Genomic DNA, 26,788 nt, shown 5'->3' with positions numbered 1-26,788 from the left:
TACCGCGGCCTTGCGACGTCGGCCTCCCCTCTCCTCTCTCTCTCTCTTCTCTCTCTCTTTCTCTCCAAGGGGGCCACCCAGACTGCCTGCGCGCCACCCGCCGCCTGCGGCGCCGCGCGCGCCGCCGTGCCGCCCGAAGCCGCCGCGATGCCGCCATCGCGCGCTCGCGCTGCCTGCGCTCTGCCCGCGCACCATCTGCGCACCGCCCGCGCGCAGTGCGCGCGCCACCCTCGCCTGCCCTGACAGCCTTTGCCAGGGCCGCCCTAGACCGCACTCCGGCTGCCCCTGTCCGGACGCCGTCGGCGCTTCAAGCCGCGGCTCGGGTGCGCTCCGCCGCGCTCCGCGCACTCTACGCGCGCGCCGGTGCTCCACGCGCTTCGCGCTCAGCGGCCGCGCGCGCTGCTTTGCGCGCTCTGTGCGCTCTACGCACCCTTCGCGCGCTTCGCGCGCACGGGTGTTCGCCCACGCTTGACGTTGCGCCCAGGACAACCGCACTTAACCAGGGCCGTTCAACGCCCGGAACGTCCAGCCTCATCCTCGTCCAGTGGGCCATTCAACGCCCAGATTCGCCCAGCCTCGTCACGTTCAGAATTGCCCGCAACCTCTTCACCCACTTCGGTGCTGAGGTACGCCTGAACTCTTTGGTGTCGACATGTTCTCCGTCAAGTGTTTTCTCGAGAAGTTTCCACGGCCGTCGGAATCTGAATTGGTTTCGATTCTCTACTTCTTCAACCTACCTCTCGAGATTTCCTCGAGACGCGAATTCGACGTATTGATTTCGGTGCTTAGGCATGGTCGCGGTGGGGGAAGACAGTACTCCCGCCCTCGATAAGGGTCAGAGCTGCACCACCAGATTTTGATCGGTTTTAAAGTCCGGATCCGACCGTGAATTTCTGTGGATTTTTTTATCCCTCACGCCTATCCTACCCCTAGTCTTGTCGTCCCGCCCTTCCTCGCCTACCCCGTAGTCGTCCTACGTCACAAGCCATGCAACCTTAGTATTGTATGAAGATGAAGGACTGAGAGGGGGCAGAGGAGCAGGGATTGGAGGAGAAATTCCCATGTATGTTAACAGTGTTAATATCTACATCTTTTATTGTAGCCAATTGAGAAGGACGCTGATGGAGTGCATTTAAAGAGGCTACAACCGGCATTGCCTTCAGGTGCCACTTCACCAATGAAAACACCATGCTGCTGCTGTGTGACATGACATGGTTGAGTTGTGTCCCAAGGGCGCTGATAGGTGCTCGGGGCTCAAGGTGAAAATGATGCTTAAAGAAGGAAGCCAATAGCCACACACAGCTCAATCTGAAATGATGCTTTAACACTGCCACTCAAAACTATGGTGGGGGACACATTGATTTTGGAACAAAGCCAATAAAAATGTTGCATGGACAGAGGTTCACTTAAAATTTCGGGAAGCTGATCACATGTAAAAATAAAGGAACCATGAAAAGAGCCAGCGGTGACAAATGAAAAGATATGTGACAAATGACAAATGAAAAGAGCCAATAAAAACAAATGAAAAGAAATTTTAATATGTTTAGTATAAGCATGAAGCTCAAGATTTTTAGAAAGATATGTGGCACCTAAATTATCACACCACAGAATAGTAGTACCTGGGTGAAGTTGTAGTTTGGTAAGTAGGGATTCAATGCAAATAGGTTCAGTAGTGTCATGAGCCACAGATCTGTATTCCATCTTTGCATTGGATAGCAAGAATAAGGGTTGTTTCTTCAAAGACCAAGCAACAAAGTTTGGCCCAACAAAGATGAGATAGCCATGCATAGACTGATAAGTCCAAATTTAGGGGTTTTATGTCGTTGTTTTGATTCAGACTTTAGCAAAAATATTAATGAACACTTACCATTTAAATACTCTATAATTAATATAGGGAAAGTAAGGGGTCGATCCACAGAGCAGCAGAAATTTGATTTCAAATTTTTTTCTCAAGCTTGGGTTGAAGACAATGATTTTAAAAGTGAAAAATAAAATTTCTGGGATTTTTCTAGATTTTTAGGTAATTTATATATTTTCCTATGATTCAAGTTAAAGCCACAAACAAAGAAAAACACAAAAAATAATACTTTTACACTAATTTTCCTATCTTTTCTTACCAAAATAAATCCAAACTAAACATTTTTAGAATTTAATTTACATCAAAAACCACTAGACATATTAAAAAGGAGAGTTAGAGATTTGTTAAGAAATTTTTTAGATGTTAAAATGACTGTAAATTGATTAATATGAATTTTCTAGGGTTTCCCTAATTTTTTAGTGCAGAATAGTTTTTTTCTATTTTTCTGATTTTATGGATTTTTTAATAATATTGAAATACTGAAAATATATTACTTACCTGCTCTGAAGATCGCAGCGGCAACGGAGCGGCGGCGGCAAAGGGGCAGCGGCGACGGCGGCGGTGGCGAGAGCGGTAGTGGCGGTGGCGGTGGCGGCGGCGGCAGCAGCGGCGGAGCAGTGGCGGTGGCCGTGGCGGTGGCGGTGGCAGTGGCTGACTAGTTGGGCCAGCGAGCCTGGTGTGGTCCGTATAGGGCTGGCCTTAATGGGTTAGCCCACTAAGGCTCAGCCCAGTTTGGCTAAGCGGGGACTTAGCCAAATGGGCTTAAAGCCTATTGGGCTTAACCAAATGGTTAGGACTTAGCCGATTTGGCAAAGTCCTGCACAAGGCTACCCTATGCCCTGAGGTCGTGTGTGCTGCCCGTGTGCAGATTGGTGGACAGAGGGCTGTCCCTGCTGCACAAGCACCGCACAGCACCCCACAACAGCGCACGGTTGCGGCTAGAAGAGGAAAAAATTGATTTTTGAAATGATAAGAAGTGATGTTTAAATACAACTTTTGTTGGGATTCGAAGTGGGGTGATAAGCCTAAAAATGCACGTAAATATGTCGTTGATTTGGCGTTTAGACTTAAACAATAAAATTTATAATTTCCCTTAATCGCTAAATATAGAATATAGAGCAAGCAAGGGGTCGAACCACAGGGAGGCAACAAATAAGAATTTTTATCCAATTTCAATGAATTAATTCAAAAATGAATGAATTTTGCAATTAATAAATTTTAATTATGCTTAATAATGTTTTTAATTAATCAAAATCAAGTAAGACTTAATTTTGATTTTAAATATTTCGTTCAGAAAGCTCAAGATAGGAATATTTCAATTTTAAGATCAGATTAATTCAGATTATTAATTTCCCAATTATCATAAAATTTTAAGACAATTTTTATGAATTAAAATTGGGAATCAAGTAATCAAGAAAGGGATTTTTAAATTGGACTTCAAGATGGATGAATTTTTGAATCAAATTTTATTTTTAGGTTTTTTATTTATTAAATTAAATTCCTAAACAATAAAAATTAAAATCTAGAGTGAGAAACTAGACAAATTGATCTAGAGAGAGAAAGTGAAGAATTTGGGGAAAAGATGAAATCCGACTCTAAATTAAAAATCTAATGAAGCAGAAATGTTCTAAATTGATGTAGAAAGATAGAAATAAAAAATTCTAAATGGTATTTTAGGATATGCATGAAGGTCTAGAGAGAGAGAAAGAACAAATTCTAGAGAGGAAAGGGCCGAAATGAGGAGATAGAGAGAGAAAATGAAGAGAGAGTGTAGCAGGAGTTTGAGATAGAATTTGAAGGTGCAATGTAGAACGTTTTTTATGAAAATTGTAGGAAGTAACTAGGGATATATATGGTGGTCTAGAGAGAGAAAAAACCTATTCTAGAGAGAGAAAGTAGAGAAAATGAGTGTTTTGAGTGGGAAAATGATGGATTTAAAGGGTAAATGGATGGGAAACGATGGAGAAAGTAGAAATCTAAGATCCTAAAGCCTCAATGCAAGTTTACTGAGCCCTAAATGCTTACTCTCATCTATGGATCCTTATATTTTTCCAGGATCAGGCATTTTTCAGTGCAAACAAGAGATGGGATTAAGAGAAAACTTCAATGAACTTACATTAACCAGATTGAACAACCTGGATTCTGAAAAATGCCTTGTCGTGCTGGCCAGACACTTGCTAAAACACATCCAGAATGAGGGGAAATGAGGGAGAAAAAAGTTTATTTGTACATTGGGAGAATTACTAAAATACCATTTTGGGTATTTTCTATTATCTTTTCCGGCCATTTTGCCTCTTTTTCTCCATTGGTTGGGAGCTTTGCCTTGTAATCTTTAGCATCTTTCTTTATAAGGCTTTTGAGAGCCCAATGAACAGGTCAGGTAGTGGCGCATCTTCCTCAGATTTCTCTTTTGAAGGTCCACAACTCCACTTGATACTTTCAAGCCTCTTTGTAGAATCACTAAGCTCACATAAATTCTCAAACTCTTTAAGAATTAGCATCTTCTCATTCCTGTAAATTTCTGCACATGTGAAACTATGGAATACTCATCAGTACTATAATTGCTTAACTTCAAAGAAGTCAAGGAGTTTATACAAAAATAACCATAGTGTGCAAAAAGTATAATTTATAGCTAGCGCATAAATATTTAGTTAATTATAGTGATAACATGATAAATTCTAAATTAATAATACCAAAAGCATCTAAAATCTATGAAAATATACATGCTTTTATCATGTTATCATAGACCATCAATCAGATGACTCACCAACCCAATCAAAGTCACTGAAAACATTTATGAACATGTCTAGAGACTGTGAAAATTAAAAAGGATGATATTGGGTACCTTTAACTTTAAGGTACTGTACCAAGTGCTTAACAGCAGCACAACGAGTGGATTGAGGCATGCCTCATTGAACAGAAAATATTGCAAACTCCAGACAATAAGACGGAAAAGAGTGGAATCAGGTTTCTCCAAGTTTTGAGGAGGAGAAACTGCAAATAGACTACATGGTGTGCTGGTGGGTTTGCAGTTAACCTTCTTAAATTCTTGCAGAATACAAGATAGATATTTTGATTGAGAAATTTCAATACCTTATCTAGCATTAAGAATCTGAATCCCAAGGAAATATTTTTTAGTGCCTAGATGTTACAAGGCCAAAGCATTCTTTATGGCTTGAATTGTTCCTGAAACATCACAAGCATGAGAGCCAAGAACAAAAATATCATCAACATAGGAAAGTAAGAATACATGAGATTGTAAAGTGTTATTTTTTGAACCTTGAAATCCTAAGTGGAAAGAATATGTGAATAGTTTTTGATACCAAATAAGAAGAACTTTGGGAAGGCCATTAAAGAATTTTTTAAGTAAACACGCATGTTTAGGGAACAAAGGATTCTCTAAACCCAGAGGCGGATACATATAAATATATAGTTTCAGTAAGATGTGTATGAGGGAAATAAATAGAAATATCTAACTGTTAAATGTGCCTGTTATATAAAAAAGCAATATATAATAGAAGTATGACAGTGGTTACCTTGACCAGTGGACTAAATGTATCATGATAGCCAACACTAAGTGCTTGAATAACGCCTTGAGCAACAAGTCTGACCTTGAAATGCTCAAGCGAGACATCAACATTGAGTTTATGCATAAATACCCATTTGGAGCACACAGTATTGGCCTCTTCTGGATGTTATGTGAGTACCCTTTTTCCATTGTGAAGAAGAGCATCAATTTCTTCAGCCATGGCTTTTTTCCAAGCCAGAATACATAGATCCTGAAAGATAGTTTCAGTTTCAGTGAGAGAAGATATGTTCTGTGACTCATGTACCTCAGTATTAAGTGCATCAGCAGAGAGGAGGAGAGTTATTCATCGAGGATTTAATGTAGGGATATTTAAAGCATCATACAAACTGCGAGGTCTTAAAGGAGATGTAGAAGAATCTAGAACTTCATGAGAGGGAGACATAGCAGTATTATGTTGAGAAATGAGTGGCATTGCAGAACGTGGAGACAGTCATTACAAGGAAGAAGGTATATTGTCATGAGACGAGGAGGTAGAATCCCTTGTTGACGAGGGACTTTAGGAACATGATATCGAACATACTTTAATAGGAGGATACCCAGGTGAGGATGATCCTAATAATCCATCAGGAGATGGAGATGGGAGGTGATAATTGAGAAGGTAAAGTTGATTTCATCAAAGATCACATCCCTAGAGATATTGAGTCAATAAGTGGATAAACATAGACGATGATAACCTTTATGGAAATAAATATCTCCAATAAAAACACTACCTTTATTATTAAAATTAGATGGGAAGCAAAGGAAACCAAAAACCTTAAGAAAGTGATAATCTGATGGTTCAGAATATAGAATCTTGAAATGTGAAATATTACTAAGAACATAAACAAATAATGTCGTCAAGGAGGTATTTTGCTGTTGGCACTGCATCATACCAAAGCTTCATCGTCACTCATGTTTGATACAACATCTGTAAAGTTATGTAAAAAAATGGTGGTGCTTCCATTCAGCTGTCCTATTTTGCTCTGGTGTGTGTGGGCAAGAGACATGATTTTTAACAGCACAGGTTTGTAAGTGTTTATGAAAAGGTTGATCCTCCCCTCCCCAGTCAGATTAAAAAATCTTGATTTTGGTTGTGGATTGTCATTCCACTAGTTGTTGGAAGGAAAGAAAGGTGGACAGAACATGACTCTTGGCCTTGAGAGGACAAAGCCAAGTGTACTTCCTGTATTCATCAATATACATGACAAAATAAGTGAAGCCAAATTATGACCTAACAGTAACCGGCCCAAATAGATCAGAGTGAATAATTTGGAGCAATTTTACTAACGCCTTTTAGAATCAAAAGGAAACTTATGAGTCTTAGCCAAATAACAAGCTGGAAAAACAAAATATTTAAAATTTGAGATGCCACAGATTAGATGACTAGTATTCACCCAAAAATGCCCTAACTTGTCCTGGTTGAATGTAATAGAGGCTGTTACGGACTGTTCCTGTGAGCCGGGTCTCCCTCGTTGTTTGATCCTTTATAAAAAAATACCCTACATGGTTAAAATGGTGAAAGTTAATGAAAACATCCTAAATGTTTGGTCATAGGTTATAAAGAACTATTTATCTTCTCTTTGTGATCATTCTACATCATCAACTATGACTAAGAAATTTTAAGCTGGAGAAAATCTAGTATGATTTAAAGGTTGTGATTTAGTACAAAATTTATTTCTGTTTCTAAGGATTTGGATTTTCGTTTTCTCATTCAGTTTTTATCAGGTTTCTTATGTGTTTTTCAATTAGTCATTTTCTTGATAATCTTTACTCTATCTCTCTCCCACCGTAGTCTATGATCATTCTGGTTTCTTTTTGGTACAAATCCCTTATTCAATACAGTATAAAATAAAAGGTTGTTCTAACAAATTTTGGGTGATTAGTGTAATTAGTCATTTTTAAAATACAACCTACTTTTGATATAGCTAGCGTCACTTTTCAAATGGTAATGTAGATGATTTACATGGGTATGTGATACCATGATAAGTGTATATTTTTCATACGTTTTATATGATTTTATTCTCTTAAATATTGAGTTTTTTGTGTCATAAATATTAAAAATATTCATTTATCAGTTTAATTTTTTATAATGGATACTTTTGAGTGACCCTGCTTGGTTTCTTTCATTTTAATGAGTTTAATTACTGATGACTACTTTATAGTTTTTTGTTAATAAATACATGAATACAAAAAAAGACAACTATCAATAAGATGAAACACTTTTTTAAGCTATTTTGTTGTACAAATTGGTTGAAAATGTCAGCCAAGATGCTGAGTATTAAAGGAACTATTTGAGGACAATGAACCATGATCTTGTTGGGTTTGGTGCCTTGGTTAGTCCATGGAAATACGTTTCCATGGATGCGGAAGGCACGCCTACTTCCTTCCAAGTAGGTAGCTCCGAGACTGCTTCAGTCGCCACTTACTACGAAACCTCCTGCGGTGGGGCATGGCATCATATAAGAGACTTTACCCAAGAAATGGGTACATAAAATGGATAGATAGAAACATGGGAATAGATCTGATATGAATACGGCCTACCCATTTAATTTTTTTTCCTTTCTCAAATTTCATACCTATACACAATTTCAAGTTTTGATTGATATTTGCAGAGTTGATCATCCCTCTCAAAAGTGTGTCAATCGATTCATAATCGATCTTTAAAATCAAACATTGAATGTACCTTTTGGGGAACTCATTTCACCCTTGACTTTGCCGCTTGGAGTTTGTTCTGAAGCCATTCACCCGTCTGGCCTCTAGAAGTATCCATGGAATCACTCGGTGCTTGGATTTCCACCTCTTCTTTTCCAACTCTCCTTGGAGACTATCTCCTTGGTTGAGTAGTGATGTAGAGAATGAAGAAAGGGAGGGGCTCTCAAATCGGGCTTGCTTGGGTACTTAAAACGAGAGCCCTTTCCCTCTTTATATTTCACTTTAGGTTTTTCTCTATATCCACCAATGCACTTATGACCCTCGAGGCCAATGTATCATTGTAGTTAATAACTTTAGTAGCCCAATAACATTTATTGACCAACCTTATTAATTAACTATATCAACATATAGATTAACTAAATAAGGATCAATGTACCCCAATTGATAGGTTAAGTTTCTTGCCTATGGGGTGCCAAGCTACACCTCCTGCTCTAGAAGATACCGAGTAGTCTTGAACTCTCTCATGGAACCTTTACCTTCATTGCTTACCATATATGTATAATCAATCATCCGCGCAAGACTTTCGGACGACTTATGGTATGGTTAATCTGTCCTTTGATTCGTACTAATGCGTAACGGGGATCATTGGAGAATGCCTTCTCCAATATCCTCACTACGCTGGCCAGGGATTTTTCTGCATCATCTTCCTTAAGCCAATCTCCTCTTATACTGAGGACGGATGATCCCGTCTTGACTACTCATTCATTTTCGTAAGCTTCTTACTACATCTGAGGTATGACATATTTGAATCCCATGATTAGAGGCTCATAAGTCTTAGTCAAAATGTAGTCGCCCACTCACGAGATATCCTTGGTTTGTCAGGTCAGTGGATCACTTATATAACCGTTACATGATTCAACCTGATTGACGTTTAGGTATAATACCATTTAGGGATTCGTACGGACCAATTCAGTGAATGCTTTCTCCAAAGAGCACCCATTATCTGTCCTTAGTGGCGCCACACTAATAACCTTAGGTTCAGCTATACTTATTGTATAAGTAGGATCAGGTAGTGCTATTCTATCTAGATAATTTGATGTCCATCTCATCTATCCATTGAATAGGAATATTTAGAATACATGTTTAAAGACTAGTGATCATTGCATTATGATCTCATCAAAATTCACTAATTCATTGCACGTATTCATGGAATTCATTATAAACATCACACGTCATAATAATGAATTTAAATATTTTATTCAATGAACCTAAATAAACATGGTAGTGTGATTAGCTTGACGGCCACATAATATCCATCATATCTACCATCCCATTTATCCATACAATACTTTGTGAAAGAGGAAAGGTGATGTTTAAAAGGAGAAGATTTCAACCAATGAGAAAAAGATAAAAAATGCAACAAAAAAGATAATAGAAAATCACAAGTGATATTTTAGTAATTATCCCATATATCGAAATACTCTTTTTCTCATAATTTTTACTTTTATGGACAAGCTATAGGAAAGCATTCTAGAAGGTCCAAGTCGTGAAAAGACGCTTAATGTAAAATGTTTGAAGTTTTCATGCAATCTATTTTCTAGCTTACATTGAAAAAAATCCTCATCATTGGCAATAAAATAACTCAGACATAAACAGGAAGCCATTAAGGCTCAAAATACATGCATTAAGGCTATTGGATATTAGCTCTCCATGTTCCTACTTTTTCCTATATATTTTCCTCTTATTCCTCTATTTGCTCTCTCTAAATACCTGAGTTGGTTTTTTTTCTGTAAGTTATCCCTAAAATATAATTTGAGATATTTTATGTAGTATTTCCTGTTATAGTGTTCTATGCACAATAGAAGATCTCAGAACATAAACATAATGAACTCAGAGTATGTTAGAAAATTTTGGAATTTTAAAGAATTTTTTCCGAATTGCGAAATGAGATTCAGGTAATGTGACTCTTATACTATTGCTGGAGTGACTTCAGATGCCTTCATAATGAGAATGCTCCCTCATAGAGTAAAAAATAAGTCAAGATGTCTTCTCAAAACAGTGGGGAAAAAAAGCATTCAGAATGAAAGTGATATGGAGAAATGTCACTTTCATTCTTTTAGTTAAGCACATGAAAGGGAAAAAAGGATCATAATTGAAAATGACATCATCATGGTCTTCCTTTTTTTGGAGAGCATTTTCTTTATGGCAGGTTGGATGATGATTTTTGATGACTGCATTGATGAAACTAATGCCACGTCACTGACCGAATTAAAACAACAAACTAATTGCTGAATCATTATGGCACCGCAAATCATGATGTTATAATAACTTCTTTTCCAATGAGCATGAAGGAAAACCCAAAATATATATTAGACACATTTAATAAATCTAAAAATAAATTTCTGAGATACGTAAATATATTCTTTAAAAATTAATTGTCAGAATAATCTGAGAATGTACAACAAAATACGTTTAAATTTAAAAATGGCTATAGTAATAATAGAAAAAATGATCTTGTAAAATTAATATTTAAGTCAATCTTAAAAAATTCAGAATAGTTTAAATTTAAATACTTAAAATAACAAAAAAATCATAAAATCACAGTAAAGAACATTTTATGAAAGTAATGGGACTCTAAGGGGTATTTGCATGTAATATTTGTAATGTTTTAATGCTAATTAGCACACCATCAAGAGATAGGTTGGACAATGCCAATAGTAATACTTGAACAGACAAGACAATTGATAAATTCAGTAGTATTATTAAAGAGTCGGTATATAGCTGTGAATATTATAGAATCATAATGGAAGAATTTAAGGGGAAAATGTGGAATGATTGATGTTTGCTCACTAGAACCTAATATGTGTAATCATAAGTAATAAAATGATTTATGCAAGGGGTTGAAGTCTGTGGAGGGGCTAACCATGAATATGATCAAAATTATAAATTCCTCTTCTACCATTATCTCACCTTCTATTGTGTGTTAGCATCCTTCTTCTGTTTGCTCCATCTGTGATAGCTTTGACCAGACTTATGACATTTCTCCTACACTTGATTTGGATGAATGCGAGGATTACATGCAGCAAAAGACCCAACAGAATCGCAACATCATTTCTAAAATCATGAAATGAAGCATCTCTACACGGATCACATCCGTGATTTATCAAATCCTTGAGCGAGATGAGTCGAGCTACTCATGTGTGCAGCCTCCAGATATCTATGCCATCCTAGGCACATCAAATCTCCTCCTTCACCTTGACGAGCTTTGTTCACTCTCTATCCTCCTTATGATGCCGTCCCGATTGCATCGGGAATGGACAGACGATGTGGGAAAAAGGGAGAAGAAGGAAAAGGTCCCTGAATAATTCTTGCATGGGTGAATTTTGTTCAGGGCCTTCTCCTATTTATACTAAATTGGTATTTTTAATAAAACCCCCAAAACTTAAGTATATCTTCTGACATCCGAAGACTATTTGTGCATGACCCTTGAGACCCATGTGTTAGTCTACTTAATGACTACAGCACCCCAATAAATTGGCCTTCTAAATCAATCAATAGGTCGAGTCTCTAACATGTGGAGTGCCAAGCTATACCTCATTCTCTAGAAGATACAAAGGAGTGTAATTTGACTCACTCATCGAACGTGTTTATCATCAGTTATCGTGTAGGTATAATCTCATCCACTTGATAATCCTAAGCTGACTTAGGTTGTGGTCAACTGTTAAACCCTAATCAGTCATCCGAGTTAGTACTGATGGATTCAAAAATCATCAGATAACTCTACTCTAATATTTCATTGCCTTTGCCAAGGGCTTCATCACATCGTCTTCCATGAGCAGTCATCTCTTATGCCGCGGTTGGATAATTCCTTCTTGACCATTTATTTATCTTCATGAACTTCTTGATGCACCCGAACTAAAACTGTTTATAATCCGATGATTAGTGACTCATATGTCTTAGTCAAAGTACAATTGTCCGTCCATAATATGAATCAACCTGATTCATATGGTGTCTCAGGTCTAAGGACCACTTACACAATCGTGAGATGAATCACCTGATGGAAATATATGTGGCCGGCAAGCCAATCATACATTCCACATCTCATTCCATATTCATTAATAGAAGATATTCATTATAGTGCACGTGTGATGCTCATAATGAAGTCCATGAATCTAGGGCTGCACATTTGAGTAGCTCGTCTCGGTTCACTCCAGGATCCAAGAAATCACGGACGCGATCCGTGCAAAGGTACTTCGTTTAATGGTTTAAATGATGCCATTCGACTTCACAAAAGTCTTCCGCTGTAGATCGTTTCCATTTGTTCATCCAGATCTAGGACTCTAGAACCCAATATCACCTTGATTGATAGTTTGGTAATATACCATTCAGGGAGTGGTTCAGATCAATTAGTGAACTCTTTCCACTAAAGAGCACCCACTATCTATCCTTAGTGTTTCCACACTTATAGCTACGGGAACATGCATACTCAACATATGAGTGAGGCAAGATAGTGCTATTTTATCCATATACTTTAATATCCTTTAATAGTATCCTTCGAAGAGGAATATTTAGAACACGTGCTTAAAGACTTATCATCTCAGTATTATGATCTCAGTATAATTCATAAAGTCTGATCATATATTAATGGACTTCATTAGAAGCATCACACACGGACTATGATGTAACACGGCCGTCGTAATAGACGCTTTGTGTTACATCGGGAGGATAATAACTGCATGTGATGTCAATGTCCTGGGATAATGCAAATGAGTTTAAGAAAATTTAATGAAAAGAATGTCAGTCGATGGATGATATGAGTCGCACCTCAATTGGATGACACGTGAAGGGTTTGTCATAATGAAGCTCCCAATGATCCACGTGATTGGCTCGAAGGAATCAATGTGACGGGTGACGTTTGTCATCCAATAATGTCCACATCATCGACGTGAACGAGCAGATCTGATACCGACAAAAAAAATCTCTAACACAATGATGGAGTCAAAATGTGTTTTTAATAATTAATGGAATCTCTTGTAGCAGAGGAGCAATATAAGTCAGGCACTGAAGAAGGTAATGTTACTGTAAGAGGGAGAGAGGAAAATGACCTCCGAGCCTAGGAATAGGGTGTCAATAGAAGGACGGTCGAATGTGGAAACAAACATCTAGATCATGGTATAGACTTCTGATAAGCCGAAAATAGGGGTAAATTTTATGCAATTTTAAACCCTTGTCGTCGTCAATTTTAGCTTATACAAAAAAATTTATAAAAACTCTACTTAAGATGTCTAGTGATAAGTACAAGTATCGTCAAAGGGAAGCTTGTAAAGAATCCAATTGATGTTCTTCTCGAATAACTTGAACCTAATTTGGGTTAATTGAATCTTCAACAGAGATCAAACTACCCTAATTAGAGGAGAAATTCAGGAAGGGAGGTTGGAGAGATGAGAGGGATAGAAGAATAAGGGGCTCTAAATTGGCTTCTTTGATCCAAAGAAAAGGGTCAAAGGGGTCCATTAGAGAGGTTGAGAGGAGAAAAATTTTATTTGTTTTGGTTGTTTCTGTAGGTTTGATAATTCAAAAATAACTACTCTATTGGATCATAAAATGGGAAATTTAATGGTGGCTACGACGTCAATGCACCATCATCGGATGTGCCGCCACCGTAATTGAGACGTCCCCCATCATGACGCATCATCAACGTCAACTGGAGAACCGCCATGATGGCGACCACATCAACGCACCGACGACGGACGTGCCTCCATTAACACATGAAATATCCCGTGTCATGACACGTCGCCAATGACAACTGCAGAACCACCTGTAATGTGACAAATCAACAAGTCACCTCGTCTTTGAAGGTCATTTTATTTCTTATTTTCTCTTTCCTCCAAGGCCTATGTGTAGGCCAATGTTACAAGAAACACTTGGTGAATCATTTTTCAAGAATTAAAGTTTTCCTTCCTCTTGAAGAATTTTCCCTAATTCTCCTCCGTTCCGATCCGTCGTCACTGCTGCTTGTCGGTGCTGCCACCCACGCAGGCCACCGCCGCCCGCGCCGGCCGTCGCCGGGGCCCTTGGCTGCCACCATGCGCTCCGCGCCCTCGGCCACCCGCGCCCACACCCTCAGCCGCCCACGCCCTTGGTAGCCACCCTGTGCTCCAGCCGCCCATGCCCGCCATGCCCTCGGCCGCCCGCGCCCTTGGTGACCGCCCTGCGCCCCGGCTGCCCTAGCCGGCAACGCACCTGGCTGCCCACAGCCCTGGCCGCCCGCGCCCACCAAGCCTTGACCGCCTGTTCTTGCCACACCCTCAGCCGCCCGCGTGCGCCCTCCATGCCCCCAGCCACCCTTGCAGCCACTTGCTGCCATGCATACCGTTTAGTGGCTGCAAGGGTGACATCCTATGGAAACGCACGTCAATCGCTAGCTCCAACGACGCGTCAAGAATCTCTCGCATCGCCACGACGCACTACTATAGTGTCGAGGTACTCTCTGCACTCTTTGGTGATCATGTTCTTCATCAAGTATTCTTTGATTGTTTATCCACCGCCGTCGGATTTGATTTGGATTTTGAATCTTTAGGCAACTAGTTTAATAGACCTTTGAACCTTCTAGTGATCGCCGTCTGGATTTATTAAACATGTTGCTTTGTTTTCACCGCAACAGTTGAAGACAGTACTCGCGCCCTTGACGAGGAAAGGGGCTGCACCACCATTATTTTCATCGGATTTAAATTCTCATACTCGATTGTGTGATTTGTGGTCTGTTTTATCCTGGCCCTCCACTAGTTGTCCTAGTACCCAGCTCCCATCGTCATCCTGCATCCTGTCTCCCCTAGTCATCCTGCATCATTTAATCTCCTAGAAATTGAAGTTTTTTATAGTTTTTTTAATGTGCACTTGGAATAGCTAGGTAAATCTCTCAATCCTAGTAAGGGTTTGTACATGCCGCTCAAACCAAGCGATTTACAATTGCAGACTAGAATAGAGAAGAGCAATCAAGAAATTAAAGTAACATCATCCAAAATACAACAAAAAATCAAATACAAAGAAGGAAAAAGTACCAAATAGGTTGATCCAAGCTGGAGCCCCTCCCTGTCTTGCAGTTGTGATAGAGCACCATCAAGAATGAGCTCCCCCTGCTAATTTATTGCAATAAAACCCTATAAGTTCATGAAAATAATTATTTCATTCTCAAATAGATCCCTAAAAGTTCATAAAATTAATTCAAAATTAGGAAAAAATCAGAAAAATCACATGAAAACATTAATTTCATGTAAAGATATGATAACAACCCTTTTTAATCTCGTTAAATGCATAAAATTGTGTAAAATTGCTTTAAATAAAGACTGAATTTAGGGTGTTATCATCTTAGCAACGGTCTGTGAATTTATCAGGATATGCAAGCCGAATTCTGTAGATTTTGGTGAGAAAGTACAATTTAGGTGTGCTGATGTTGCCAGAAGAGAGAGCCTAACAGAGGCTGGAGATTTCCTTAGGCGGTGATGGGGCACCATCCAAACAAGTTGATCAGATAACAACCTGGAGGATGGCATTTGAAGATTCTGAGTTTCACGGAGGACGACCAAGAATTCTATGCAGGATGAGGTTTGACTGCGATGTCCGTGAGGGACCTATCAGATTGGGGAGAGAAATTCCTGATCCATGTCGTTCTCCTGATTTCTCCTCTTTTGAGCGTGAAATATTCACGTTCAGCCTCAACGGATGCAGCTTGGATGCGAAATCAATGAAGTAGTACCAAATTAAGACCCTCAACAGTCGCCGAGGATCGCCCGAATGAGAAGATTCCAAAATTAGCGGCTGTGAGCAGAATGGAGGGTGACCGATTAAATTTCCAGAGGAAATAATTCAACATGGTAGAATGGATGTAGAAGAGCACGATCAGAAGAGGATGAATCACACGCAACTACACCGTTCTCCGTCAATCATAGATGAGATTCCGGTCAGCGGCCGTTCTTCGACCGGTTGGGCTAGAGGGCGGTCGTCATCCCCTCCGTGGTGTATGAATGATGAAAGTCACCCGTGTCCCCGTTGCTTGGCGAGTCAGCAAGATGACGAGATAAATCTTCAACAATCTCTGCCTCTTCTCCTTCTACAAGAGGAAAGAAAACTCCAAGCAACACGATGTTCTTCTTCTTCTTCTTCAAAAAAAAAAAGAACTGCTACTAACACACGAACAAGATCTGGAATTTCAACAGAGGGAAAGTGGTAGTTGTGGGTGGCCCTATTGGGCCCCCCCTTGAAGGGAAAGCCTATTGGGGAAGAATAAGCCCATCATGGTTTTCTCCCCCCTAAAGAGGACAATTAAGCACAATTAAATAAAAGAAAACACATGCAGGAGGCCGACACTCATGCAGGAGGGGCCTCTCGACAATTCAAAGACAATGAAAGGAAGAAAAGAACATAAAGACATATGACACGAAGCAAGACAACGACGCCGCTTCTCATTTGTGTATTTTATGTTATTTTCATATTTACGTTATTTTTGTATTTATATTATGTTCATTTATGTGTTTTTTATATTTATTATTCGTGTCTTTATCTGATTTGCGTATTTAGTTTATTCTTTGTATATGTTATTTGCATATTTATGTTACTTGTATGTTTATGTTATTTCTATAGTTATGTTTATTTTCATATTTATGTATTTTTTGTATATGATATTTCTGTATCTATGTTGTTTTTGTATTCATGTAGTTTTTGTAAATGTTATTTGCATATGTATATTATTTGCCTATAGATGTTTTATATTTGATCCGTATTTAATATTTCTAGTAAAGATGAGCGGCACAGTTTGCACGTGGTATCCATTCTTGCATAAGCGACCAAGGTTCACATCCGACTGTCAACAAAGTATGTTAATATTTTTTCCCTTAAGATATTCGATCCGGTTTTTGGTTGGTTTTCTTGTGACCGAACCCGGTACCAAACGTTTGGTAAACCCGATATTCCCAAACCGACGGTATCGGTTCTGTCCGGTTTTACAGAATTTGGGTCAAAAATGGCAATCCTATGCTTGATTGGCTTTCGGGCCACATATATTTCCCTCGAGGAGAAGATTATATAATTATCTGAAATCATTTGTTCCATTATTTAATCCATATCCTAGGAAGAAAATGAATGTGGAGCTCCATTATTTAAATGTGATATAGGAAGAATTTTTAATAAATCCCTTTTGGACACAAGGTGAGTGTGAATATTACGACCAAAGGTATTTATGATAAATTTAAGTTCGGGGAAGTAAAACCAAATTTTATAGAATTTCATATGGCAGAAAGATTAATAGACAACAACATGCGAAGCCAGAAAGTACTAGGTGGCCGCCACCCCCAGGAGAGACTGATCTTGCTTGCGAGAGATGTGAGGCTAGTATCAAATGAGTGAAGCGAGATTACCTTAGGAGTATAGTATCATGCCTAGCGACAACTACACTCCCTTTTCATCTACATAGTCGTACAAACCAATGAGGGAGGAACCCCACATTCCTTAAAAGGTAGAAGCTCAAAATGTCATTTAGTGTTTTATCTCAGCTTGTGATTGATGCACTAACCTCTTCCAACACTCGTTTCTTTGACCTACAGGATCTATATATATATATATAATTCGGCATAATACCTAGATGTTGCTAAGGGACTAGCAACGTCTAAGTAGGGGGGTATATGATAACACCCTGCATTCAGTCTTTATTTCATGCTATTAGCACAATTTTATGCATTTAACGAGCTTAAAATGGGGTTGTTATCATAGATATACACAAATTTAATGTTCCCAAGTGATTTCTGATTTTTACCTAATTTCCTGTTAATTTTATGAATTTTCTGAGGTTTATTTGAGCTTGAAATAATTATTTTTGAACGAAAATGGCGGGTTTAAAATTTTAATTTTGAGCATAATTATTATGCGAATGAAATACTGAATTGTCTAGAATTTTGTGGAATTTTATGGAATTTTCTAGGATTTATTTAAGATTTAATTTGATTTTTAAGATTTATTTAATTGAGAAATGAATTTTTTGAAGGGGAAAAGGATATATGTATAAGGAGGAAATGAGTCTTAAAACAATTTTTACTCTCCCAAGGGCTTTTCGTAAATTTTAGTTGCAAATATGCCCTCGAAAACAGCTCTTGGTCGTGTATGCAGGCGTAAAGTTATTATTTAAACAGTTACAGGGTTTTATTGCAATTCCTTAGTTTTTTTTAGAGGAGAGAGAATGCGCAAGGGGCATATACACAATTATTTGTGAGTGGCGTCAGCTGGCAATTTTGTATTTTAAAAAAGGTCTTTTGCGCAAAATATCCAATTGATTGTTTTCGGGAGTCGACGTGGCCTCATTTCAGCCGTCGGATGCAAATCTGACGGTGCTTAATGACAGGGCGCCATGGGAGGGGGTACGTGGCGCAACGAGATCAAGCCCGCCATTTGAAGTTTAAATTCGTCAGCCAATGAGATAATGACACATCATTGCGTGTTTAAAAAGAAAATTAATAAATAAATGTATCTAAATCCATTGGCTAAAATTGGTTTAAATTCATTTATTAATAACTTTTGATCCTGAAGTCTGATTAAGATGATTTTTTTTATGGATTTGCTCATCTTGATCCCCTCTTTCTATCTGTATTTCAGATCAAGCCAACATTGATAGATAAAATTTAATTACTAAATGGGGGTAAAATGGTGATTTTTACCATGTAACCTAAGTATAAAAGCTAAATTTCGAGAGGGGAAGCTCATTCTTGATGGTGCTCTATCACAGCTGCGAGCATGGATCAACTTGTTTGGTACTTTTTCCTTCATTGTATTTGAATTTTTTGGTGTATTTTGGATGTTATTAGTTGAATCTCTTAATCGTTCTTCTTAATTTCTGTCTGAACTTCTAAATCTCTTGGCTTGAGCGGCATGTACAACCCTGACTAGGATTGAGAGGAGTAATTGAGAGATTTAACTGGTTATTCAAGTGCATTTCAAGAAAACTATATAAAACAACATAAAAGGGTTAACTTTCTAAGAGACTGAATTTCCCATTCCAATATTCAGTAGAGTAGTTTTTTTTTCCTGAATTATCAAATCTATAGAGTCAACCAAAAAAAGTCAAAATTTTCTTCTCAATCTCTCCAATTGAACTCTTTGATCCTTTCAATTGGATCGATTAATTCAAATTAAAGCCCCTTATTTCTTCTACTCATCTCATCTCTTCTACCCCCCTTTCTACATTTCTCCTATAATTAGGGTAATTTGATCTCTGTTGAAGATTAAATTAACCCAAATTAGGTTTAAATTATTCATGAAGAACATCAAATTGATTCCTTACTAGCTTCCCTTGGACGATACTCGTATTTACCACAACAGATTCTAAGTAGAGTTTTTATAAATTTTATTGTATAAGCTAAAATTGACAACGACAAGGGTTTAAAATTACATAAAATTCACCCCTATTTTTAACTTATAAGGGATAATTGAACTCAAGGCTTGGCCAAGAAAAAGTAAAAATTCAAATCTCTAAGCTTCTAAAATTTCTGGAAAACTTTGACAATGATGTTAGTGTATGTGACTGTTAGAAAAAATAATTTCTTGCATTTACCTTAGAATCCTGGAATTTATCTCTCAGCCTGTCTGTTTCTATCTCTATCAGTCACTCAATTTGTGCCTCGCTTTTTCTCTCATTGTCTTATGCAGAGTGAGAGAGAATTGGAGAAAGAGTCAGAAAGAGAGAGAGAACTAGAAAGACATAAATGCAGAAAACATGGAGATAGATAAATTGTTAGATTCATAGAGAGAGTGGCACGGAGAAAGAGAGATAAAGACATATAGAGGGATTGGTAGATAGATAGATAGATAGATGGACCGATAGACGGACAGATAGATAGATAGACAGATAGACAGATAAACAGATAGATAGACAGATAAAGAGAGAGACACAGAGAACACCACAGAGATATATAAAGAGAAAAATATAAAGAAAAAGACAGAGACAGACAAAGAGCAGTGGACAAAGAGAGAGAGAAAAAGACAAATAGAGAGAGATAGAGACACATAGAGAGAGAGAGAGACAAAAAGAAGGAGACAGTTTGAGAGACAAAGGCACAGAGGGTGAAAGAGAAAGACAGAAAGAAGAAGAGATAGAGAGAGACGAGGAGAGAGAGATACAGAGACAGAGAGAGAGAGAGAGAAAGACAGAGAGAAGGAGAGAAGAAGATATGCAGAGAGTCAGAGAGGAGAGAGAAAGATACAGAGACAGAGAGAGAGTAAGACAGAGAGAAGGAGAGAAAGAGAGATAGAGAGACAGAGAGAAGAGAGAGAGATACAGAGACTGAGAGAGAGCGAGATAGAGAGAAGAAGAGAAAGAGAGCGAGACAGAAAGGAGAGAAAGAGACAGAGAGAGAAAGAAATACACAGACGGAGAGAGAGCGAGACAGAGAGAAGGAGAGAGAGAGAAAGAGCCAGAGAGGAGAGAGAGAGATACAGAGACAGAGAGAGAGCAAGACCGAGAAGGAGGGAAGAAGAGAGAGAGACAGAGAGGAGAGAGAGAGATACAGAGACAGAGAGAGAGCAAGACAGAGAGAAGGGGAGAGAGAGAGAGAAAAAGAGAGGAGAGAGAGAGATACAGAGACGGAGAGAGAGCGAGACGGAGAGGAGAGAGAGAGAGAGAGAGAGAGAGAGAGAGAGAGAGAGAGAGAGAGAGAGAGAGAGAGAGACAGAAACAAAGAGAGAGAGAGACAGAGAGATAGAGGGAGAGAGGGAGAAAGATAGACAGACAGGGAGAAGGAGAGAAAGAAAGAGAGAGACGCAGAGAAATGGGGAGTGAGAGAGAACAAGAGAGAGACTACCGACCCACTTATATTATGAAAGAGATTCATAGAAAGGGAAACAGAAAGTGAAAACTTACTACAACCAGCTCGGCGGAAACGAACGGATAGCAATGCGTCGAAACGGTCGCCGGCGGCGGAACGTTATCTCCACCGCGAGGAATTCTCGCCGCAACTGTGAGAGCCGCCTCTAGAGAGGGAGAGAGAGAGAGAGAGAGAGAGAGAGAGAGAGAGAGAGAGAGAGAGAGAGAGAGAGAGAGAGAGAGAGAGAGAGAGAGTAAGACAGAGAGAAGGCGACCGAGAGAGAGTGAGACAGAGAGAAGACGACCGAGAGAGAGTCAGAAAGAGAGAGACAGAGACCGCGAAAGAGAGAAAGAGAGAGAGTCAGAAAGAGAGAGACATAGAGAGGGAGCGACCGAGAGAGAGTGTCGGAAAAATAAAGAGAGAAAGAGAGAAATAGAGCAAGAGAGAATGAGAGCAAGAGAAAAACAGAGAGAGAGAGAGAGAGAGAGAGAGAGAATATGCCGATAGCCATGCGTTGAACCGGTTGCCGACGTCGGAACGATATCCCCCCGTGCAAGATTCTAATGGAAGGAGTGAGGGAGGAGAGAGAGAGGCAGAAAGAACGGAAGCGAGAAAGAGAAAGAAAGAGAGAGAAGTACGACGTGAAAAAGCATTTTTCCTCCAACAAACTTCCTCTAAAAAGTTTCGCCGACAAGGATGTCGGCTTGGCATTTAAAACTCCACCAGTACGCCAATAATACGATACTCTCTTTCTTATTCAAATGAGAACGGTGGTTGAATTTTATGAGTAATGCACTAATGTTGCCACAGTCGGCCGTGAAATGGCCACCGGGACATTTTATAAAAAATAAAATATTTTACGGCCTGGAAGGAAGACAAGTACTTCGATTGATCTGTGCGATGGAGATGCCTCTTCTACTAAAGATATGGAGAGGAGAAATGATAATTTTATACTCCGCATAAGATTGTCCTCAACGTCATCCGCTGTGTATTCTACATCCTGTACCAGCTAGTGGCGATATAAAAAAAATCATCAAAGTGAAAGGGGAGATGAATCTGGAAAAATCATGCGCACTTAAAAATGAGGTTGAGAAGCGGGGCTGTATTCAGCGGTGGGGGGGCGGCTTCGGTTTATTTGCCGACATTGATTATTAGGTGCCTCGCTTATGAAGATTGCAGGTATGTTCTGCCACTCCCTTGTCTATAAATAGCCTCAAGTGAGGCGTAGCGGTGAAAGAGCAGCCTGGGAAAAATGGCTAGAGGCTAGTCGGTGAGAGGAAAAGCTTAGCCAAAAAAGGAGAACAAAAATGTAGACATGAAGCGTAGAAGGTTTGACATGCAGAGACAGAGAGATCCATAGATTGGTAGATAGAATAATGGATAGATAGATAGAGGAAGGACGCTGAAAGGCGAAAGGAGATGGGCAAAAAGTACATTATGCTCATTTGTTGGGCAAGGCACCTGGCCCGAAGCGGCAGAGAGTGGAGTGCAGCCAAGGATGACTTGCCGGCGTGATCTGTCGAAGTTATTCTTCTGGCGACTATTGTGCCGGCAGGTTGTCCTTGGCTACATTTTGCTCTCTTCCTCACATGCGAGGGTCTTGCATCTGACAGAAGGCATCAGAAGGTTCTTTCCTGTCGTTTATGTTGTCTATTTCCGTGCTAATCTAGGCGCCTGATAGATAAATGAACCTATATTTGCATACATTTTAGATGTTTTTAGTACTATTAATTTATAATTTATCATATTATTGTTTGAATTAACCAAATATTTATGCATTAGCTAATAATTCCAACTTTTGCATATTATGATTATTTTTCACTAACTTCATTGACTTCTATGAAGTCAATCAGTTTTATTTCTGATGAGTATTTTATAGTTCCAAATGTGCAGAAATTTACAGGAATTAGAAGATATCATTATGAGAAAAATTGAAGGATTTTGGGAGCTTAGTGATTATCAAAATGGGCTGCAAATGATGAAACAGAATTGTGGGATTTTAAAGGAGAGACCAGAGGGGCTTGGACCACGACCTGACCTACATATTGGGCCTGCAAACACATTACAAAAGAAACAAACTGGAAATTACAAGGCAAAGCTCTCAACCCATGGAGAAAAAGAGGCAAAATGGCAAGAAAAGAGAATAGATAATGCCCAAAGGGGTATTTTAGTAATTCCCACAATGTATAAATAGACTTTTTCTCCCTCATTTTCCCTCATTCTGGACGTGCTCTAGCAAGTAGCTGGCCAGCAGGACAAGGCATTTTTCAGAATCCAGGTTGTTCAACCTGCTTAATGTAAGTTTATTGAAGTTTTCTCTTAATCTCGTCTCTTGTTTGCATTGAAAAACGCCTGATCCTGGCGAAATATAAGGATCCATACTTGAGAGGAAGCATTGAGGGCTCAGTAAACTTGCATTGAGGATTTAGGATCTTAGATTTCTACCTTCTCCATCATTTTCCATCCATTTACCCTTAAAATCCATCACTTTCTCACTCTAAACACTAATTTTCTCAACTTTATCTCTCTAAAATAGGTTTTTTCTCTCACTAGACCTTCATCTATATCCATAGTTACTCCCCTAAAATTTTCATAAAAAACCTTCTTCATTTGCTCATCCAAATTCTATCTCAAACTCCTTCTACACTCTCTCTTAATTTTCTCTCTCTATCTCCTCATTTCGGCCCTTTCTCTCTCTATAATCTGTTATTTCTCTCTCTAGACGTCCATCCATATCCACAGTTCAGCACCACAAAATGTCAAAAAAAATCTCCTTCATCTACACCTTCAAATTCCCTCTCAAACTCTCTCTACACTATCTCTTCATTTTCTCTCTCTATCTCTTCATTTTCTCTCTCTATCCTCTTATTTCGACCTTTTATCTATCTAGAAACATTTGTCTCTCACTATAAAATTTCTCCCTTTATCTCTCTAGATCCTCCTGCATTCCCTACTTCGAATCCCAAAAAAATTGCATTGAAATATCATTTCTTATCCTCTCAAAGCACTTATTTTTTGTCCTCTAGCCGCCATCGTGCGGTGCCGTGTGGCGCCGTGCAGTGCCTGTGCGGCAGAGACCGCCCTCTGCCCGCCGGTCCGTGCACAGCCAGCGCACAAGACTGCAGGGCACAGGGTTGTCCTGTGCAGGACTTAGCCAAATTCGGCTAGGTCCTGGCCATTGGGTTAAGCCCAATAAGCTTAAGCCCAATTTGGCTAAGTCTTGACTTAGCCAAATTGGGCTAACCTTAGTGGGCTGACCCACTAAGGAGGCCAGCCCTCTACGGGCCAATCCAGGCCCGCTGGCCCATTCTGCCGCCGCCGCTGCTCCACCGCTGCCGCTGCCGCCGCCGCCGCCGCCGCTCTGCCGCCGCTCTGCCGCTGCCGATCAGCCGCCGCTCTGCCGCCGCCGCCGCTCCGCCGCCGCCGCTCCGGCGATCGGCGGAGTAGGTAAATTTCACATTTTCATATTTAAAATTAATTAAAAAATCGGAAAAAATTGTTTTCTACGTTAAAAAATCCGAAAAAATTTGAAAAAAATTCTAGAAAATTAATATAAGCTATTTAAAGTCATTTTAACACCTAAAACATTTCAAAAAAATCTCTATTTCTCATTTTTAATGCTAATAGTTGTGTTTCTTATGTGAATTAATCCCAGAAAATTCTACAAATATTTATTTCTGATTAATTTGCTAAGATAAAATATAAAAATTAGTTTAGAAATTTGAATTTTGTGTTTCTACTTGTACTTTTGCTTAATTAGAAACATAGGGAATTCTGAAAATTACCAAAAAATCTAGAAACATCTCTTAATCTAAAAAAAAATATAGTATTTTTCACGTTTAAAATCATTTTCTTCATCCCAAGCTTGAGAAAGAATTCTGAAATTAAATTTCTGCCTCTCCGTGGATCGACCCCTTACTTGCCCTATATTAATTATAGAGTATTTAAGTGGAAATTTTCATAAATATTGTTGGCTAAGTCTGAATCAAAACAACGGCATAAAACCCATTAAATTTGGACTTATCAGCGCCCTCTAAGCATGTAGCATCCGGCCGCGTCTATTAGTTGATTATTACTCTTCTAACGTAGTTCTTTATCAAGTCAAATACGTAATGATCAACGCGGCCAGCCTCGGCCGTTTCTACATCATCTGATAGCTATAAGATTTTCCCAACCATGTGCAAAGATCGGTATCCTTTGACGCGGTATTTTTGGATTGGTTGAAGCATCTTACGTGTTATAAATGTTTTGGTTACCATTCGCGCGGCAACTTTGGATTCGGTGCCACGTCTTATGTGTTATAAATCTTTCTTGGTATCCATTCATGGGGTATTTTTTAGTCGGTGCACCTTTTTATGAGTGGTAAATGTTTTTTGATATACATTCACGTTGGCATTTTAAGATTCGGTGCGGTGTCTTACGTGTTATAATTTTTTTGCTATCCATTGATGGGTTACTACTTTGATTCATTGCAGCGTCTTGCATCAACGCAAGAAAAAGGGATTCAAAAGTACAAAATATCTCAGTTAGTCGACGTCAGAAAAAGCTGCGTTCACTGTAGTCAAAACCTAGAACTTTTACATACTGCGTAAATCTTACAGTGAATTTGGTGCGAGCGTTCTCATCTTTTCTGTTTTTGTGGCTCTTGTTTTGCCTTCTGCCTGATCTCTCGCCAACTAGCTTGATGAGATATTATGAATCTTAAGTCAACTTGGTAGAACCCGGAAAAAAAAAAGCCAGGAGCGCGGTATATAAGGGAGAGGTGATCACAACGCGATTCAAATATTTGCCAACCATTCATCTCAGCATTAATAAATCCCAACTTAAAGTTAGCGGGAGGAGCGGTAGGTAAGGCACTTGAGGCAACGAGATACAATTATGCTTTCTTCCAGAACGAAAATCACCGGTTTCTTCATTCTTCCAATAATCTCGTTCTACCCTTCTTCTTCTTTCGTCGGACATCTTGTTCGAGGCCACTAATTGCGTGTTGGAGCCGCGAATCTTGCTACCAAACGATAGGCAGGTTGAATAGGATGCAAGTTTTGGCAGTGCCAAAACTAAGCTATCGGTTATCTTTCAATTTCCAGCGGCTCCCTTTCAATTGATGACCTCGTTTTTTAGCTTCTTAAGAAAGTCAATCTCTGGGGAAACTAAGAAATGGCCTGGTAGTTGGTGTGCGGTCCTCTCCTTCTGTCTTGAGCCTTCTTTTAGGGATCCATCTCTTTCCCTTTTTCCACAGATTGATTCTGTGGGACACCAATGAGTTTTGGATACCGACCCAGTGTCCGTGATGATCAGGCTAAGACGATTCTGTGGGTCACACGCAACTATTGACTAAGATGAGCCATCCCCTTATACGTCGATAAATACGACGGAAAATCGTTTGGTGAGTGGAGTTGTCCAAATCAATGGCCTCGCCTGTGATATTTGAGAAATGGTGTTTGGGATACATAAATGATATCATTTTATGGTTGTTCAGTTCTATTTGTATGTATTTATAAGCAAGTTGTCGCATACTGAATCATTTTGCTATACTTATCATGATTATTCATCCTCTGCTATATATGCAGTTTTCACTGTAAATTATTGTGGCAGTCGAATAACGCGTTCGATAATTAATTAAAGTCGATTACTCCAATTTTATGTTTCCTTGGTAAGGTTTTTTAGTGTTGAGTATCTTAAATTAAAGGGTTATTACTATGAAACACCAATAAGACGATGCCAAGTTGCGTCTTCTTTTTTTTTTGGTCAGCGATGGTCAACTGCTGACGTGGCTTCCACCGTGGTAGCCAGGTGGACTTCACGGTGACATCCACATCTCCGGCCGCCGCCGCCGCCCGTCTCCGGCCGCCGCCGCCCCCGTCC

At 39.3% G+C, this 26,788-nt stretch overlaps 2 long non-coding RNA genes across 3 annotated transcripts; one reads left to right on the top strand and one right to left on the bottom strand.

Moving 5' to 3' along the window:
* Nucleotides 1-10,259: 10,259 nt before the first annotated feature.
* On the bottom strand, nt 10,260-16,429 carry LOC144711093 (uncharacterized). Of its 2 annotated transcripts, XR_013583453.1 has the most exons (3): nt 15,514-16,287; nt 15,140-15,217; nt 10,260-10,309 (listed from the first exon to the last, which is right to left on the bottom strand). It is a non-coding gene; the product is annotated as an uncharacterized LOC144711093 (long non-coding RNA). The 2 variants fall into 2 exon arrangements; XR_013583452.1 differs by lacking the exon at nt 10,260-10,309 and having other exon boundaries at nt 15,056-15,217; nt 15,514-16,429.
* Nucleotides 16,430-22,080: 5,651 nt separating this feature from the next.
* On the top strand, nt 22,081-23,251 carry LOC144711196 (uncharacterized). Its single transcript, XR_013583492.1, has 2 exons — nt 22,081-22,549; nt 22,817-23,251. It is a non-coding gene; the product is annotated as an uncharacterized LOC144711196 (long non-coding RNA).
* Nucleotides 23,252-26,788: the final 3,537 nt, after the last annotated feature.

This window comes from Wolffia australiana, chromosome 13, assembly GCF_029677425.1.
Source record: "Wolffia australiana isolate 7733 chromosome 13, ASM2967742v1".
Taxonomy (NCBI): domain Eukaryota; kingdom Viridiplantae; phylum Streptophyta; class Magnoliopsida; order Alismatales; family Araceae; genus Wolffia; species Wolffia australiana.
This window is presented reverse-complemented; position numbering and strand designations above follow the sequence as displayed.